The sequence below is a fragment of the Pristis pectinata genome, chromosome 1, assembly GCF_009764475.1.
Source record: "Pristis pectinata isolate sPriPec2 chromosome 1, sPriPec2.1.pri, whole genome shotgun sequence".
Lineage (NCBI taxonomy): Eukaryota > Metazoa > Chordata > Chondrichthyes > Rhinopristiformes > Pristidae > Pristis > Pristis pectinata.
The window spans coordinates 10,673,384-10,691,522 of record NC_067405.1 but is presented as its reverse complement, the minus strand read 5'-3'; the positions used below and the strand labels follow the sequence as shown (position 1 = coordinate 10,691,522).

The 18,139-nt window shown below is 43.3% G+C and overlaps 1 pseudogene; it reads right to left on the bottom strand.

Annotated features, from left to right (window-relative positions):
* The window catches only part of LOC127572767 (contactin-associated protein-like 5), a 991,970-nt pseudogene extending 974,862 nt beyond the window's left edge, over nt 1–17,108 (bottom strand).
* Nucleotides 17,109–18,139: the final 1,031 nt, after the last annotated feature.

The following is an 18,139-nucleotide window of genomic DNA, read 5'->3' as shown; positions in this document are numbered from 1 at the left end:
CCCTGCCCCAGAGAGTTATGGTAACTAAATCAATGGGGGTATTTAAAGAGGGATAATTTTTTCCCCAAAGATCAGGGAACTCAGGGCAATGGGGATCTGGCAGAGAAGAGAGGAAAGCTGGGGGGTGGAGGGAGAAGGAAGAGACATGAACATGTTGAATGGCAGGGAATGTTTGAGGGACTGAGTGACCTACTTCTGCTCCTATTTATGTTCTTACAAGATAAGTCAATACACCAAGAATTTCAAAAACCAGGTTTGTCCATTTTAAATTGACACTCAGTCCATTAATAGAACAATGCAAGTTTGAGAGGACAAAGTTACTGGGTGATTGAGAATTGATGAAAATTAAGTAAGTTTGATTAAATTAAATTGATGAAAATTAAGGCCCTCTCGCTGCCTTGGTGAAGCAGCCAGCATAATCAAAGACCCCACCCACCCGGGTCATTCTCTCTTCTCCCCACTCCCTTCAGGCAGAAGATACAAGAGCCTGAGGGCACCAGGCTCAAGAACAGCTTCTATCCCACTGTGATAAGACTATTGAACAGTTCCCTTATACGATGAGATGGACTCTTGACCTCACAATCTACCTTGTTACGACCTTGCACCTTATTGTCTACCTGCAATGCACTGCCCTGTAGCTGTGACACTTTACTCTGTATTCTGTTATTGTTTTTACCCTGTACTACCTCAATGCACTGTGTAATGAATTGATCTGTACGAATGATATGCAAGACAAGTTTTTCACTGTACCTCGGTACAAGTGACAATAATAAGCCAATACCAAATTAGGATAAGGACAAAGTTTTGGATGTGCTATAGCTTATGGAAGATGCTGAACTAATTTTGCATTAGATTGACCATGTAAAGCAGTCTGCTTGGACATGACACCTATTCAATCATTTTGGTTGGAAGTGAGAGTACATTGCATAGATGTTGTACACTACAGTGCCCAATTGTGTAAAGAGTGTTGAACTTTCTATTATACAGCAGCATCAAAAAGTACATCTTCTGTATTTGTGCTCCACAGAAGTTTACTCTTCATGGAAAACCTCTCCAATTTATGCACAATTTATTGATTTAATAGGAAAAATTAAACCAGAGTCAATTGGTCACAGTCATTGATTCATCCCATGACCTCATGAGTTGTCCAGATTAGATCATTACTACTTGTTATAGGCATTGACCGAGCCATTCTCCAGGATTCCATTTCTCGCTGCATTAGCCAGATGTTCTCTACTTAATCTTATCCACTTGCAATGCAAACTACTTACAAAGTGATGTAAAAAAAAACCTAGCTTACAATTAGCGTCCTTTGTTATATTACATGAAGAACATTAGCCTGCATTTTGCACGGTTGCATGCAGAAGCCTGAAATTTGCTGTCAGTGACTCCCTGCTCCACCAAGTGTGTTGTTGTCACTAACTGTGGTGCAACCCCCATGAACTGACAAGAACTTTAAAAATACACTGAAAATGCATCTGATTGAAAGATACACAACTGAATTTCTAAATGACCTACCCAACCACAATTGCAACTTCAAATTACTGGTTCTAAACAATATGGATCATCAGTCCTGCATATGTCTTTTTAAGCTTGTTTTTAAAAAAAATTATATTTATGTAAATAAAATTGTGAATGTTCCAATGTTTTGAGTGTATCCAGTTTTAAAATTATGTCTTTTTGCCCGCACAGTTGTCAGCAGTGAGTGTTCTTCAATGTTATTTGTACAGATGTATGGTGGAGAGCATTCTGACTGGTTGCATCACAGCCGGGAATGGAGGCTCCAATGTGCAGGATCAAAAGAGGCCACAGAGGGTTGTAGACTCAGCCAGCTCCATCATGGGCACAACCCTCCCCACCATCAAGGACATCTTCAAGAGGTGGCACCTCAAAGTGGCGGCATCTATCATTAAGGACCCTCACCACCCGGGACATGCCCTCTTCACGTTACTACCATCAGGGAGGAGGTACAGGAGCCTGAAGACCCACACTCAACATTTCAGGTACAGGTTCTTCCCCTCCACCATCAGATTTCTGAATGATCCATGAACTCTACCTCATTATACCTTTTATTTATTTTTTGGTAACTTACAGTAATTTTTATGTCTTGCACTGTACTGCTGCTGCAAAACAACAAATTTCACGACATATGTCAGTGATAATAAACCTGATTATGATTCTGTTATTGATAGTTCAGCTTATTGGCTGGCTTGCCTATTGCAGTGCGCCTTGATCTGCAAGTGATACCTGATAGCAAGCAACATTGGGAGGGGAGAGCCTGACACCATGGAGATCACTATATCATTGTGGGCAGGTGCCAGCAGCAAATTTGATTGCTTTATTACTGACTGCAAAATCAGTAGTGAAGCAGTAGGTGGGAGGTGGGGTGGTTATGATTGAAAAAAATCAAGTCTACCACACAAAGTGTTCAAGTGACAGTCACAGAGAAATTTTGGAGGTGGAAATAAGCCACCCAAGAGCAAAAAGCATTTTTTTTAAAGAATCATATTCCAGCTAGTTGTTAATACTTTAGGCTAAGGAAGAAAGAGCAGGGAGGAAAAATGTAACAAATAGAAATATTGCAATACAAAGTTGGGACCCTGAAACCATAGCATTTCAGCTAAAGCTTTGCATTTCACCCTGTCAGATCAGAGATGAAATTTCCTCCTCCTGTCTTAAACAATCCCAAACCCACCATAAGAACGTAACTAGGAGCAGCAGTAGTCCACTCGGCCCCTCAAACCTATCCTAGCACTCAACGTGATCATGGTTGATCTGCCCTTTGCCTCCTCTCCTCTTCTATGCCAGTTCCCCATAACTATTCATTTATTAATTTTTCAAACTGTATCTATTTAATCTTTGAATACTGATATAACCTCTATCCAGGGTACAGAATTCCAGAGATTTGCCTCAGAAATTCTTATATATCTCAAGTTTTAAATGACCACCCCATTATCTTGTGACCAAGTACCGTTGTTCAAGATTCTCCCACTAGTGGAAGTATCTCGCCATCTACAACACAATGAAGAAGGTTGTCTAAGGTTACAACAGGATCTAGATCAACTAGGCAAAGGAATTTAACTCAGACAGTTGATGCACTTGGGAAGTTAAACCAGAGAAGGAGTGAAAATAGTGAATAGAAGGGCCCTGGAGAGTGCTGTAGAGCAGAGAGATCTAGGGGTACAAGTACAGAGCTCCCTGAAAAGTGGTGACTCAGGTAGAGAAGATGGCAAAGGCAGCATATGACACACTTACCTTCATCAGAATGGATACAGAGTACAAGACTGGAACATCATGATACAGCTGCACAAGTCGTTGGTAAGACAGCACCAGGAATGTCATGTGCATTTCTCACCGCCATACTATAGGATGTGATTAAGTTAGAGATGGTGCAGAAAAGATTGGCAAGGATGTTGCCGAAACTGGAAGGCTCGAGTTATGGGGAGAGATTGGAAAGGCCGGGACTGTTCTCTGCAGAGCAAAGGAGGCTGAGTGTGGGGGGGGGGGGGGGACTGTGTAGATATTCATAAAATCAGGAGGGGCATAGACAAGGTGGATGGTCACAGTCATTTTTTCCAGGGCAGAGAACTCTAAAACTGGAGGGCATTAGTTTAAGACAAGAAGGAAAAGACTCAAAAGAATATAAGGGGCAGGTTCTCCCCTCCCCCCCCCCACACAGAGGGTGATGGATACATGGAATGAACTGTCAAAGGAAGTGGTGGGAGTAAAATCAATTGCAATGTTCAAAAGACATTTGGACAGGTACATGGATAGCAGAGAATTATGCGCCAAATAAATGGGACGAGCTTAGGTAGGCACCTTGGTTAGCGTGGATGTGTTGGCCTGCTTCCGTGCTGTGTAACGATAAATCTACAACTAACTCGAGTTGCATGCCTTGGCTTCCCTCACCAGCACTTTCAGCACCAAGGACAGCAGTCATGAGAACACTACCACCTGCAGGTTCCTCTCTGAATCACACACCATCCCCAATGGAAACACACCACTGTCCTTTCATCAGTGCTCAGTCTTAATCCGAGAACTCCCCTAATTCTGGAGCACCATGGGAGTACTTTCACCAGAAGAACAACAAAAGATGGCTCATCACCATATTCCCCAGGACAATTTAGGATGGACAAAAATTGACAGCCTTGCCAGGGATGCTTGTAAATTAAGTATCGTTCTCCTGATTATTTTATCCTCCAAACCAAAAAAAAACAGGATTATCTGATATATTGGAATCAGGCAGCATCGTTGGAAAAGGACAACAGGCAAAAATACATCTGATGGATTTTAAGTAGGGCTGCAAAAAGCATAATATACACATGCAATACATATTTGCAAAATATTCTTTGCATAGAACAAGGAGATAAATCACCAAAGCGCTATTTGTAGTTAATTGTAAACTGCATTCTGCATAATAAAAGGCGAATAATTACATTGCCTCCTTAATATTGAGGTTCTCTAACTGCAAGACTGACCTCTAGTGCCAACAGTGTCTAAAATCATCGATCCCTCCCTCCCTCCCTGCCCCCTCAATACTGCATCCCTTTCATGGGTAAGCTTGCTTCTGAAGTTTTGGTCATGTTTAAATCATGTTTTGCAAGCAGTTATATGGATAGTAATTGTATTTATTGTAGCAAAACAATTCGAGTCCAGATGTGAACAAATAGTAATGTGATTTAACCGGTCTGATTTAGCATTTCAGTTGAGATTACAGGCAGATTGAAGATTGCAAATGAACACTGAAATTGTAATTAACAACGGGAAAATCACAAGCCATACATTTTTGTGCAGACATTGCCATGCAGTTGATTGATGTTCATTCATTGCTTATGCCAGGTTACGTCAAATATTTATCTTCCAAAAACAGGATTACCTGGTGCATTACTAAAGTGGGAATCTGCTGTTCATCAAGCAAAAGTTCCCAACTGCAACAGTGACTACACTTTAAATGGACTTCTTTGAGATATCCCAAGGTTAGGACAGGAGAGGTCTGGAGGGTTGTGGTCTGGGTGCAGGTAAATGGGACCAGCAGAATACCGTTTCGGCACAGACGAGAAGGGCCAAATGGCCTGTTTTCTGTGATGTAGTGTTCTATGGTTGTGGAAGGTGCTTTATAAGTTTGCATCTATCTTTTTAAATGGACACAGTACTCCAATAGTGTTAGTCCAACTGTTATCTTTTAAGTGTAGCAATGATCTATTTCATCCATGCACAGCACATATGTAGATGAGCACAAATAAAATTCAAGTTGATGTTTTGCTGAAAGTAAATTAGTGCAGGAGATGAAATTTCTTCCACATTTTAATTTTTCCAGATTTCCTTTCCCACCAGAGTGGATCTCAAGCAGCGGAGTTTGACAGCAGACAGTCAGCTTAAATTAACACCTTAATATGCCAACATCTGCTTAATCCAGCTCCCAAAGCTCATCTGAAACCAGCGATGGTAAAAATGCAGAGCATGTGTACACAAGGACAGGGAGGAGGCTTAAGCAGCAAGGGCACAGGAACCCATAAAGAAGTCATTGACAAAAGTGCATTATGTAAAGTAAAGGGCTACACACAACTGAATCTCTGTTGCCATCAACATTTAAGTTTGTACACATGCCCATGCACAGAAGTTTAGCACAGTTAGGTTGCGGCTTGGGAAATTGCACTAAATGAATTGTGGAACTTAGGCTAGGCATTCAATTAAACAGAGAGTCAAATACATCTCTCTTGCTTCTCACTCATTAAATTTCCACATCAGAGCACAGAGATAGCATGCAGATGACTGTAAACACAAGATAATGACAACTGATACCAGCAGCTCCTAAGCAACATTAATAGATTTGTTCCTTGGACCTCTGCTTTCAATACATCATTCTTAAGGTAGTCATTCTTGTTTGTAAAACTCTTCATTATTTCACTCCTCCCTGCCTTAAGCTCCTCCTCCCAACAGCTGTCCAAGGTACAGGCACTCCTTGTGGCCCTCTCCACACCCTGACTACTGTAGCTCCACAAAGCAGCAGCTGTGTCTGAGCTCCAAACTCTGCACTTCTCTCGGTAAATGTAAAATCAAACAAAAAACTGTAGATGCTGGAAATCCAAAATAAAAACAGAAATAAAAACAAAAAATGAACAAAGCCAAAATGACTTTTATTGTATAGTTTAGCCTCCAGAGTACATTTCATAGCTTCACCATTTGCAACACATTACACAGTCAAAGGAACTTGATCTGATCCTTACCCTATCTTCTTTGATCTACCCCTTCTTTCCACACCTTCTCTGCTATCTAAAACCAATTTACGTTCTCTCTTCCCAAGTTCTGATGAAGGTTCCCAGACCCAAACTATTAACTGTTCATCTTTCCATGGATACTGCCTGACCTGCCAAGTGTTTCCAGCATTTTGGAATTCTTTCTCCACCTTTATTATTCTCGGTAAAATCCACCTCTTCATCCAACCTTTTTGTCACTAGCCCTTGCATCTCCTTTTGTGGCTCAGTATTGAATTTTGTTTGGCAATACTCCTGTGAAGAATGTTCGGAGCTTTTTAATACATTAAAAAGGTGCTGTCTAAACACAAGTCATTTCTGTTTATACTTCGACAGACATTGTAAAACGTGACCCACATGGATGATCAAAAATCTGCCCATTTATAACACAGAATATCCCAAATTAAACTCAATTTCTATGATTCCAGTATGCAGGGATGTTATAGTATTAGAAGCAATTTACCTTAGCGTTGCTAGGTCTGAGGTATTCACAATAGTAATAGCACTAACCAATAAATACCCAAGTATGGACTCAATTCCTTCCCAAAGGAAAACAATTAGGTGCCAAATTCTTATTGGAAAAATAATGGGAGTCTTCACTCTATGTTGCCTGTGGGAATATAAATTTTCCAACTTTTGTCAGTCAAAGAGATCGGGACATACTTCCACTACAACCTGCCCTGGTCCCCTCTCTCTTGACCATAGGGCAAGACAGTTGTGTAGCTGGTAGAGCCCTGACCTCACAACATCAGCGACCCAATCCATTCCTGTCTGTGTGGAGTTTCCACGTTCACCCTGTAACCACATGGGCTTCCTCCAGTTTCCTCCTACGTCTGAAAGACGTGCAGGTTGGTGGATTACTTGGCCACTCTAAACTGCTGCCCCTGGTGTATAGGTGAATGGGGGGGGGGGGAGTGGTAGGAGGAGAGGAGAAAGAAAAGGGGTTGGTGGGACAAGGGATAAGTACAAGTGGGTGGTTAGCAGGAGCCTGATGGGCTGAAAGACCCATATTTGTGCCATGTGACACTATGACCACACCCATGGGACAAAGTAGTCCAACATTAGGTAAAGACTATGAGGATGCCTCTATGTTTGACCCCATTAGAAAATACCTCTGGCCCTACACAACATGGATAGTTTCAGTTTAGTAGCCTTGGCTACATGTGTAAAAATGATCACTCTAACTGAGCACCAGTTAATAATTTTGAGATTATCATAGGTGTATATACCCAGGGTATAAATGCCATAAAAAATAGCTTTTTTGCAGCAGCAGCACAGTGTATTGCAAACATGACCAAGTTAACATAGATTTAAATTAACAAATTATACATAAAAATAATATAAACATAACATCAGTGCAAGTTGAGAGAAAAAAATAAACAAATATAGTCTGAGGTAGTGTCATGTGATAGCTGTTAGGAGAACAGTAGGATAGTGGTCATTACAAGTCAGCAGCCAGGTTCTAGATCATTAATCCAAAGACACAGGTATGAATCCCACCATGGCAACTGGGGAATACAAATTCAAATAAATAAATTTGAAAGAACAGCATTGGCAATGACCACCATAAAATTATCAGAATGTCCTTAAAACCCATTTGCTTCACTAATGCCTTTCTGGGACATCAAATCTGCCACCCTTACCCAGTCTGGTGTGTAGGTGACTTATGGCACACCAATGAGGTGGTGTTTAAGACACAACCTCAATTTAGAAGCAGTTAGGGATGGACAATAAATGCCAGTAAACCTCTACAACCTGTGAAATGAGTTTTTTTTTAAAAATAGGCATGAGAAAACACTTGTGCAGTATCGGACTCACCTCGGAAAGTGCAGGTTAAGAGAAGGAAGTTATAATTGAGTAGCTTTGAATTGCTGTAATGTAGACATCACATTGACTCTTTGTAAAACTCCTACAAGCAAAGAGGTAGATAACCAAACAGTTTCAGTGATGTTGGTTGAGGAATATTGGCAAGCATACTGTGGTGGAGAGAGGGAGGTCCAAGGTAGGTTGTGGTAGTGGAAATCTCCCCTCAACTCTTATTGAATGGTACAATGCAATTTATGCCAGCCCCACAGAGCAGGCAGGATCTATGTTTAACACCATGACAGAGACGATTGCACAATGTTAAGCCAGAGCAGAGGGAGTTTCCAAGATCCAGTCTGGGACACCTCAGAGCAGCAATTTTGTTTCCCCAAATACGAAGTTCCCCATTTCTACACTTCTAAAATCTTTGGGAATCTTGACAATCTCGCTTGCCCCAAGCACAATATTCAGAAAAAGGAATACCAAATGAACATACTATCAAGCTTCAAAGTTTCTATTAATTAGCATGTCTTCATTCTACTTTACAGATCTTCATGGTAATTGCATGCACCAAAGTGTTATTGGACACAAGTGGGCATTAAAAGACATCATTTTTATGTGCAAAGCTCCATAATTCTATAAGGATTCCATCAACCAAACTTCAAGGAACACTACCAGCCTACTAATCGCAACTCACAGAATGCAGAGAACAATACTCCAGAGACAGCAGAATATGATGCATGAGAAAGCTCCAGAACAGGCTAGTGACTGTACCTCTCACTTGTCATTGTTCTGTTATTCCATCAACTGTAAAGCGATAGGCTCGATTTACCAACTCAACTGTCTTTACCTATAATAAATAAAGTGCCTATTCTTCACCGGTGAATTAGGTGCCTGATGAAGGGATCCTGTTAAAAATATGACACATTCCAAACTGCAGCAAGGTATATATATCTAATCACACCTCCTGCTAAGTCAGAATGACAGAAGTGTTTAACCCAGATCTGGATTATGGACCATTTACCAAGAACATTCATTGTTTCATTCTTACTATCAGTTGTACTCCCCTTTCCAAGTATTAGGCTTATGGGTTTTGCCCCAGTCCAGGGTACAAAACAAAGTCTGATACCAAAGCATTACTGTAGGAATGCTGCACTGTCTTCAGGGGAGATGCAAGCCTGCCTGTGCCAAGAGATGAATATTTTAAAAAAGTGGTCCTATTTTGGCAGAAGCAGTGGAATAATCCCTGGCATTCTGACCAGTACCAATCCCTAAGTTCGCATCTCCGTGGACTCTGTCTGCACTTCTCGCTGCCTCAGGAAGGCAGCCAGCATAATCAAAAACCCTACCCACCCCGGACATTCTTCCTTCCCCTCCCATCAGGCAGAAGATACAAAAGCCTGAAAGCACGTACCACCAGACTTAAGGACAGCTTCTTTCCTGCTGTTATAAGACTATTGAACGGACCTTTTGTATGATAAGGTGGACTCGTGACCTCAAAATTTAGCTTAATATGGCCTTGCACCTTATTGTCTGCCTGCACTGCACTTCCTCGTAACTGTAACACCTTATTCTGTATTCCGTTATTGCTTTTCCCCTTGTCCTACCTCAATGCAGTGATGTGATGAAATCTGTATGGATGGCATGCAAAACTAAGTTTTTCCCACTGTACCTCAGTACATGTGACAATAATAATTAAACACATTTGTGGGGCTTTGCTGTGTGGAAACTAGTTCCTACATTACTGCACATTAGTGGTACTTCACTGCCTGTAATGATGTTGTGAAAAGTATTACATTATGGAGGTCCCTTTATTTTTCCTTCTCACAATCATCCAGCCAATAAATTGCACCAACCTACAGTAAAATAGGATTCTTCTGGAATCTTTATACTATGCAATGCAATGTTACAGTAAATCATATCAATTAAACAATACCTGCTTTAAACACTACTTCTCCCTAATCATGGAAACACAAGAGACTGTGGATACTGGAATCTGGAGCAACAAACAATCTGCTGGAGGAACTCAGCAGGTCGAGCAGCGTCTGTTGGGGGTGGAAAGGAAGTGTCGACGTTTTGGGTCAAAACCTTTTATCAGGACCCTAACCTTCTCGGAATGTAGTGCGTTTCTGGGATCTGCCTGCATGACAAACCCAATATTTCACTCTTTGTACTACCAAACTCACAGAACTCACAAAATTATAAGCCATTGAGAATCAATGCAGAAACCTGTTATCCATCTATCAGTACTGGCACCTAGGAACATCACTGCTGATTATAATGGCTTTACCTTGAGCCTAATGAGCCGTACACAGGAATTTCCAGTGGTTGTAATATAAAGCTCAAAGTTTTAGAAGCAGGAAACAAAAAAAAATTCTAATGTTTTCCAGTGATCTTTTTTTAAAACCATTATATTTTAATTTATGCTCAGTGAGAGCTGGTCTGTCTTTTATGTTTCTTTGAATGCATTTTGACAGCATCAGTATGAGTCACATGAAAAATTAAAACGCAGGCACGACTGGATGTTCTTAAACATGCTGATACTGATGTGCTTGGTGGTTGGACGACTTAAAATTTTAAATTTGATACTTAGAGTATCCAGTGCAAATTAAGCATCTTCAAACTCTCATGAATTTGAGCCAAGATGACCAGCAGGAAATTCAAGGACAAGTTGACATGGCCTCAACATTTTGAAACTGCATCCAATAACTAACTCACAGGAAATTCCAAGGTCTGAGCTGATAGTTTCTGCAGTAAAATAGGCAGAATTCCAAAATATTGGAAGTAAAATCCTCATGCAATATGCATAAGAACTTCATGTATTCATCATTTGCAAGTCTGTAATTAAAAGTAGTGCTTTGTGCATTACATGCCTCTAGCTTCAAGATCCAACAGTGTCTAGCTCACAGCAAATATTGCTGCAGATACTGTTAATATCGGCAAAACATCTCGGAGATGACACTCCTTGAAGTTCCACATCTTGCCACAGCTACACAAGACAAGGCAGTCATTCATGGGATTCTTCCGAACCTGGAACTGAATTCCAGAGGTGCAACTGGCCTCTAGTGATAAGCAGCCACAAATGACTGGTTTCATCCACTTAGAGCAGTCACTGTAGTGGACAGGCAAGTGCTGGCTTAAAGGAGATAGGGCAGCTTAGCAACTGAACATCACCCTGCTCTCAGTGCCTCAGGCAAATGCTACACAACTTCTAAACAGTCTCCAAGATCACTTATTTCCATCTCCATAACATCAATCAGCTCTGCTTCTACTTCACCTCAGCTGCTGATAAAACCCTCATCCAAGCCTTTGTCATCTCCAAACGAGCCTACTCCCACGTTGTCCTGGCTGATCTGTTTCCCTCCCCACAAACAAGGCCAGTCCTGATTAAGGGTCTCGGCCTGAAACGTCGACTGCTCATTTCCTCCATAGATGTTGCCTGACCTGCTGAGTTCCTCCAGCATTGTGTGTGCGTTGCTCCAGATTTCCAGCATCTGCAGTCTCTCGTGTCTCCATCTAAATCTCCGCTGTCCTTGTCCTAATTCACACAAAGTCTTATTCACCCATCATCCCATGTTTGCCGACCTACATTATCTCCCAGGTAAAATATTTACCCTCATGCGCAAGTCCTTCTTGCTTCTCGGTCCATTCAGAGAATGTGGTGTGGCTGGCAAGGCCAACTCTCGCTTCCCAACCTTAATTAACTGGGCCATGGCAGACTGGGGCTGGAGGAAATCACAGAGGAATGCTCTGGCAAGGTAATGAAATGTCTTATCATATAGAACAGTACAGGCCCTTGAGCCCATGATAGGTTAGCACAATATCGTGGGCCGAATGGCCTGTATTGTGCTGTACTGTTCCACGTTCTAAGACATTTTGTTAGCTTGCCAGAGCATTCCTCTGTGATATCCTCCAGCTACGAGTTATTTGCGCCCTTCTGATCTGGCCTCTTGTTCATTCATGAATATAATCACTCTATCCATTGGCAGCCTTCTAGATACATTGACATAACACCGGAGAGAGAAACCAGGGGCGAGTGTCCCCGTGCACTTGCTGGCCTCGCTCTTTTTGGTGGAATCGAAAACCATTGATGGATTGTGGTTAAGCATTCAACAACAAAGTTGGGTAAAGAGTTAACCAGCTGTAATGAAGACACAAGCAAAACTGCAGATACTGGAGATCTGAAGTAAGACACACAAGATGCTGGAGGAACTCGGCGGGTCAGGCAGCATCTATGGAGGGAAATGGACAGTCCACATATCGGGTCAAGACCCTTCATCAGGACTGGAAAGAAAGAGGGCAGAAGCCTGTACAAAAGTGTAGGGGGAGGGAGTGGAGCAAGATCTAGTGGGTGATGGATGGATCTAGGTGGGAGGGGGAAAAGATAGGTAGTTGGGGGAGTGGAAATGATGCAAGAAGCTGGGAGGTGATAGGTGGAAGTGACAAAGGGCTGAAAAAGATGGAATCTTATAGGAGAGGAGAGTGGACCATGGAATAACAGGAAGGAGGTTAACCAGCTGTCTGCATTTTCTGTATGGTACCAAAAAAGTCCATGCTTACAATCCCACTGAATCCGTTTTGCACTTGAGAGTGATGGCATTCAGATCATCTATTGGGGAGTGCTGGTGTGAGCCATGCACAAAACTTGTGCACGGTCCTTTGGGAAATCATAGACCATCTGTCAGAACAGCTCTGGAATTAGCTCCAGGGAATCTGGAAGCTATGTTCAAATGTATCAACATCACAAATCGACAGTTGACCCATCTAGTCTACGTGAGGATTTACCACGTTCAGTCCATAAAGAGATTCCTCTGGCTGTTTGTCTCGGTGTGGAGACCCTCAATCAGGCTGTATTGCAATACCCTCACTCTGAGATGGGCTGGACTCAAGACAGGTGCTTTAATCAATGTCAGTAGGATCTAGTGCCATGACAAGAACCTCAGAATATAAACCTTGGGGAATTCTATATCATTCAAGGATCATTAGACAGGCCTTTCAGTAGAAGTAGGACTTCTTTCATTCCCAACTGTTATTTCTGTTGCTGTGTCTGATACGCATTAAGTCAGTTCAGATTAGACGGAGCTGAGACAGTGAACCCCAGCTGGTTTGCTAATCGTAACATTTTGTAATTATCCCTAAATTGCCCAGCTGCTTCTGACACATATTAAATAATCATAAGTGAGAACTGCAATGGGTTCAGGGGATTGGATGTTACATGGGTCAGTATGTTCAGAACTCCTGGGAACAGCTTAAATCCTGCCAAATTTCAGACCTTAAAGTGAGATAGTTGAATTCTGATATTGAGCAAGATCCTGGAAATGACTTCGAAGCAAAATACTGTTACAAAACTCAAACACGTATAAGCAGTGTTTAGAAACCAACAAATATTATGCCCACTAAAGTCATTTATGAAGGATAGTCAGTATGCTGAAGCAAAATAGGTCCTGTTGACGTAATTCGGATTCTTGTAAAATAAAAATCAAAAAACTGTAAATGCTGGAAATCTGAAATAATGAAAAATAATGCTGAAGATACTCAGGTCAGGCAGCAACTGTGGAAAAAGGGGCAGTCAACGTTTTGGATTCAGGATCCTTCAACTGAACCGGTAAAGAGAGTTGGACAAACTTGGATTGTTTCCTCTGGAGAGTCGGAGACTGAGGGGAGACCTGAAGGAAGTTTATAAAGTTATGAGGGGCATAGATAGGATATATCGTCAGGATCTTGGGATCTTCTTCCCAGGGTACAAATGTCAAATACTAGAGACCATAGCTTTAAGGTGAAACGGGGAAAGTTTAAAAAAGATGTGCAGAGCAAGTATTTTTTTTAAATGTACACAGAAAGTGCCTGGAATGTGCTGCCAGGGGTGGTGGTGGAAGCAGATACAATAGCAGTGTTTAGGAGGCTTTTAGAAAGACACATGAATACATAGGAAATGAAGGGATATGGATCATGTGCAGACAGAAGGGATTAACTTAATTTGGCATCTTGCTCAGCACAGACATCGTGGGCTGAAGGACCTGTTCCTGTGCTGCACTGTTCCATGAATACAAGCTAGTTTTCAGTAACAAACAAAGAGGGACAGGGATGGGTAGAACAAAGGGAATATTTTTGATAGGGCGAGATCAAGTGTGTTAATTGGGGCAGCTGCAAGCATATTAAACTTCTATGTCTGTAGTAATGTGTTGTAAACAGCAAGGCAGTGGGACACGTTCAGCAGGCCAGATTATACGAATGGAATAAGAATAACTGAACCAAAGTAATTGCGGGCAGAAACAGCCAGTTCTAAAGAGAGCGAGTTACCTAAAACTGGAGAATTCGGTATCAAGTCTGCAAGGCTACAGTGTGCCCAGAGGGAAGGTGAAGTGTTGATCCTCAAATTTGCATTGTAATTGTGTAAAACTCCGACTGAAAATTAACTTGTTTTCTCTCTATCCCAGAGACATGATAGAGGTGTACAAAATATTAAGAGGAATAGATAGAGTGGACAGGCAGCGCCTCCTTCCCAGGGCACCAATGCTCAATACAAGAGGGCATGGCTTTAAAGTAATGGGTGGGAAGCTCAAGGGAGATGTCAGAGGGAGGTTTTCACCCAGAGAGTGGTTGGGGCATGGAATGCGCTGCCTGGGGTGATGGTGGAGGCAGGTACATTGGTCAAATTCTAGACATTACTAGATAAGCATATGGAGGAATTTAAAATAGAGGGATATGTGGGAGGAAGAGGTTAGATAGTCTTAGGCGAGATTTAATAGTCGGCACAACATTATGGGCTGAAAAGCCTGTGTTGTGCTGTACTGTTCTATGTAATGGTCCCAGACAGGAGACATTAACTCCGTTCCTCTTTCCACAGACGCTGCCTGACCTGCTGAATATTTCCAGTATTTTCTGTTTTTATATCAAGGATTCTTTTAACCGTTACCATGCCCAGAAGCAAAGACTCTTCGGGATTACCGACAGCAGTGAAGGTCGGTTTAATCACAGAAAATGGATGACCCAGCAGAAGATCTTTGAGCCCTCAGTTTCCAGGTCAGTTTGCAAAAGAGCTACCAGTCTAAATTCCATTGTTTGGCACTAGGATTTATAGCCATGTAGGTTATGGTATTTCAAGTGTGCATCCAAGCACTTTAAATGTGCTGAAGATTTCTGCATTTAACACCCTCACTGTCAAGTTTCCCCCAAAGTTTCCTCCCCCACCATCCCTTGGTGCCACTCAAACTGCAACTGGGGGTGGAAGGGGGTGTTTGGGGCTTGGGGGGGGGAAAAAGAGGTGAAACCTCTTCCCCTCCCCCATACCCCTTCGTGCCTCTTGAACTGCCACTCTGCGGAGGGAGAGGGAGGCAAGTCAAACTCTACATAACCTCCCAGCTCCTTTAATCATGGCTCATTCAAGTCCGCTCTCGCTTCTTAAGTCTGAAGATCATAGATTGAGGCAGCATTGCACAGGCTCGAGCACTTGTGAAGTGTGAAGTTACATCAAGGCTCTGCCCTCCCTCCCAGATACACACAAAAATTCCCATTGCACTCTCTCAAGAGATGACCTGGAGAGTTCTCCACAGTTTTCTGCCCAACGTTCATCCCTCAATTGACAGCAGAAGGTGGTGTTTGTGCAGTCCTGTACTATGAAAACAACTATTTCGCTGGTTGCAAATTATGTTGAGGTGAGAGAGAGAGACTATGAAGGGAAACCTGCCCTTTCGCCCAGAGTCCACGAGCACCCATTTACACTAATCCAATTTTATTCTCCCTGCAATCCCATCAGATCCCTCCAGATCCTACCACCACTCTCCTCACTTACACCTAAAGGCAATTTGCAGCCAATTAACCTACTTTTGCTTTGGGGAACATTACTGAGGATCACAAATACCTATTCTTCATCCTGGATATCCAAAAGGTGCAACAATGGAGCTGGGAGCTGACACCAACAATCAAACTACACCAGTCTCTGACTTCTTAAGTGGCACTTTGAGGTGCTGTCTTTGGTCTGGATGCCTGGTACAGACCAAAAGAGTGATGGGCCGTTCGGCAAAGATTGTAACTGACGCCACCTCAGATCAGCCCAGAGGGATCACTGAAACCTGCCGGGGAGATACGTATTACTGGGTTGTATCATAGTCCCAACCAGACAGTATCCTAGCTCAGGGCGTATGTTTGTTTGTTGCATCCTGCTCCATGCAACCTCAGTCAGAACAGTGTTCCAGCTAACTCCCTCTCAGAACAGTGTTCCAGCTAACCTCCTCTCTCAACGTAACGGGTGAAAGTGTCCTTGCGCAGGAACGGGAGGTAGCGAACGGGACACCTGTTATACCCTCCCGCCGATATTCGGTTCCCATCCTCCGCCTCCTCGCCCCAAACTCAGCTTCACCCCGAAATAACTCGCCCAGGTGTGTATGAATACCGAAGCGAGAAATAAAGCAGTTTTGCCAAGTGCATAAGCGAGTCTCGGAATCACCTTGTTACAGTCAACGAGGAGACATCACGACACACCGAGAAGTACTGGAGATAAGTTGCTACGTCTACCAACTGGTAAAAATATCGTGTGTCTACCGATGACACTAACCAACTCTTCACACGCTAGAATGGGGTAAACTCTACTTCACTCGCACAAGACAGGTCCCCACTTTGTGTGCTGGTTGGTTTAAGATCAGAGACAGCAAAAATAAGCGGTACTTACGGGAATATGCGGTCGCGATGTTCAACCAACAGCCGACAGTCAAGGAGAGAGCGAGGCAAAGCCCGAGCGAGTCCATCTTCAGGCAAGACCGTGCGAGAGGTGATCAGTCCAACAACTCTCCGCTCCTCACCATGTCATTCCGCGTCTGCACACCTCCTCCTCGGTATACCTTCAATTGCTTTTCTCTCCCCCTCCTCGTTCTGCCGCTACGCACTCGCTCTTATCAGCTGCCCCGGGAGTCGCACAACAATATCGCGCAGCACCTCTTGAATGAGCGAATGCAACCACGGACAGTACAAGGAAAACGGAATCCAGGGAATTCGCACAACGCACGGGTCTGCAAAAACACTCCGTCCAATGCAGAGAGGCAGGAACACGTAGAACCAAACCCCTCGCCCACTCTGACGCTGTGTAAGTTACCCTCCCAACTTCCAGATCCCCCCCCAGGAGCCCCGTCACTTTCTGACACTTGGGCCGGTCCCTGTGCGTAACGTTAGCAGAGAATCCGACCAAATTAACTCTTAATTAACCCAGCGGCTTCTCCAACAAGTGAGCGGGTTTCAAACACCACCCGGACGGTGGTCCGTCTCTGGAATGAGCTGCCAGAGGATGTGGCCGAGGCAGGTACAATACAACGTTTAAAAGACACTAGGACAGGTACACGGATAGGAGGGATATAGACCAAAGTGGACCATCTTAGATGGCCATCTGGGTCAGTATGGACAGGTTGGGCCGAAGGGTCTGCTTCCGTGCGGTGCGGCTCTGTGCTGTAAATTTGTGGGTGTTGAGGGATAGATTATTTGGGAAAGAGTGCGCCGTGGGTAACGCTCTCGGCGGGTTCTGCTCCAGCGGCAGACAATGGTGGGTCCGGCGCTGCGACGGTGTGCTGGACGGCTGCCTCGGGGACATCAACACCGCATCTCTACCAGGTGGAGACCCCACTGCAAGATTTCAGTATAGGAGGCAAACACTGTCCTTGATTTTTATTTAGTTTACCACTTAGTGGTTAATTAACGAACAATTGCAGATGATCACACAATTTATGGGATCTTGCTGTGCAAACATTGGCTGCCTTATTTTCTGCTTTACAACCGTGACTACACTTCCTATTTCACTGGCTGTAGAACACATTTGGGGGAGAGTGAATGTGAATGATACCGGTAACTCGTAAGTGCAGAGGAGTCGTTTAATATCGGGGCACTGGCGGGTGAGGCACGTCAGTCTCCGAGTTGAGATGTATCACGTTCTCGGTAGAGCCTCTCGCCTTGGACATGTCTCGCCGTCCCTAGACCGCAGTCTTGCCTCCTCTCCGCTGCCGGGAAGGTTTGACTGAGCTGTACACGCTTTTGTAGCGTTGCTAAAGATATACTGGAGACATCTTCACTATTTGAAACTTTCACTTGTAAGCCCCGCG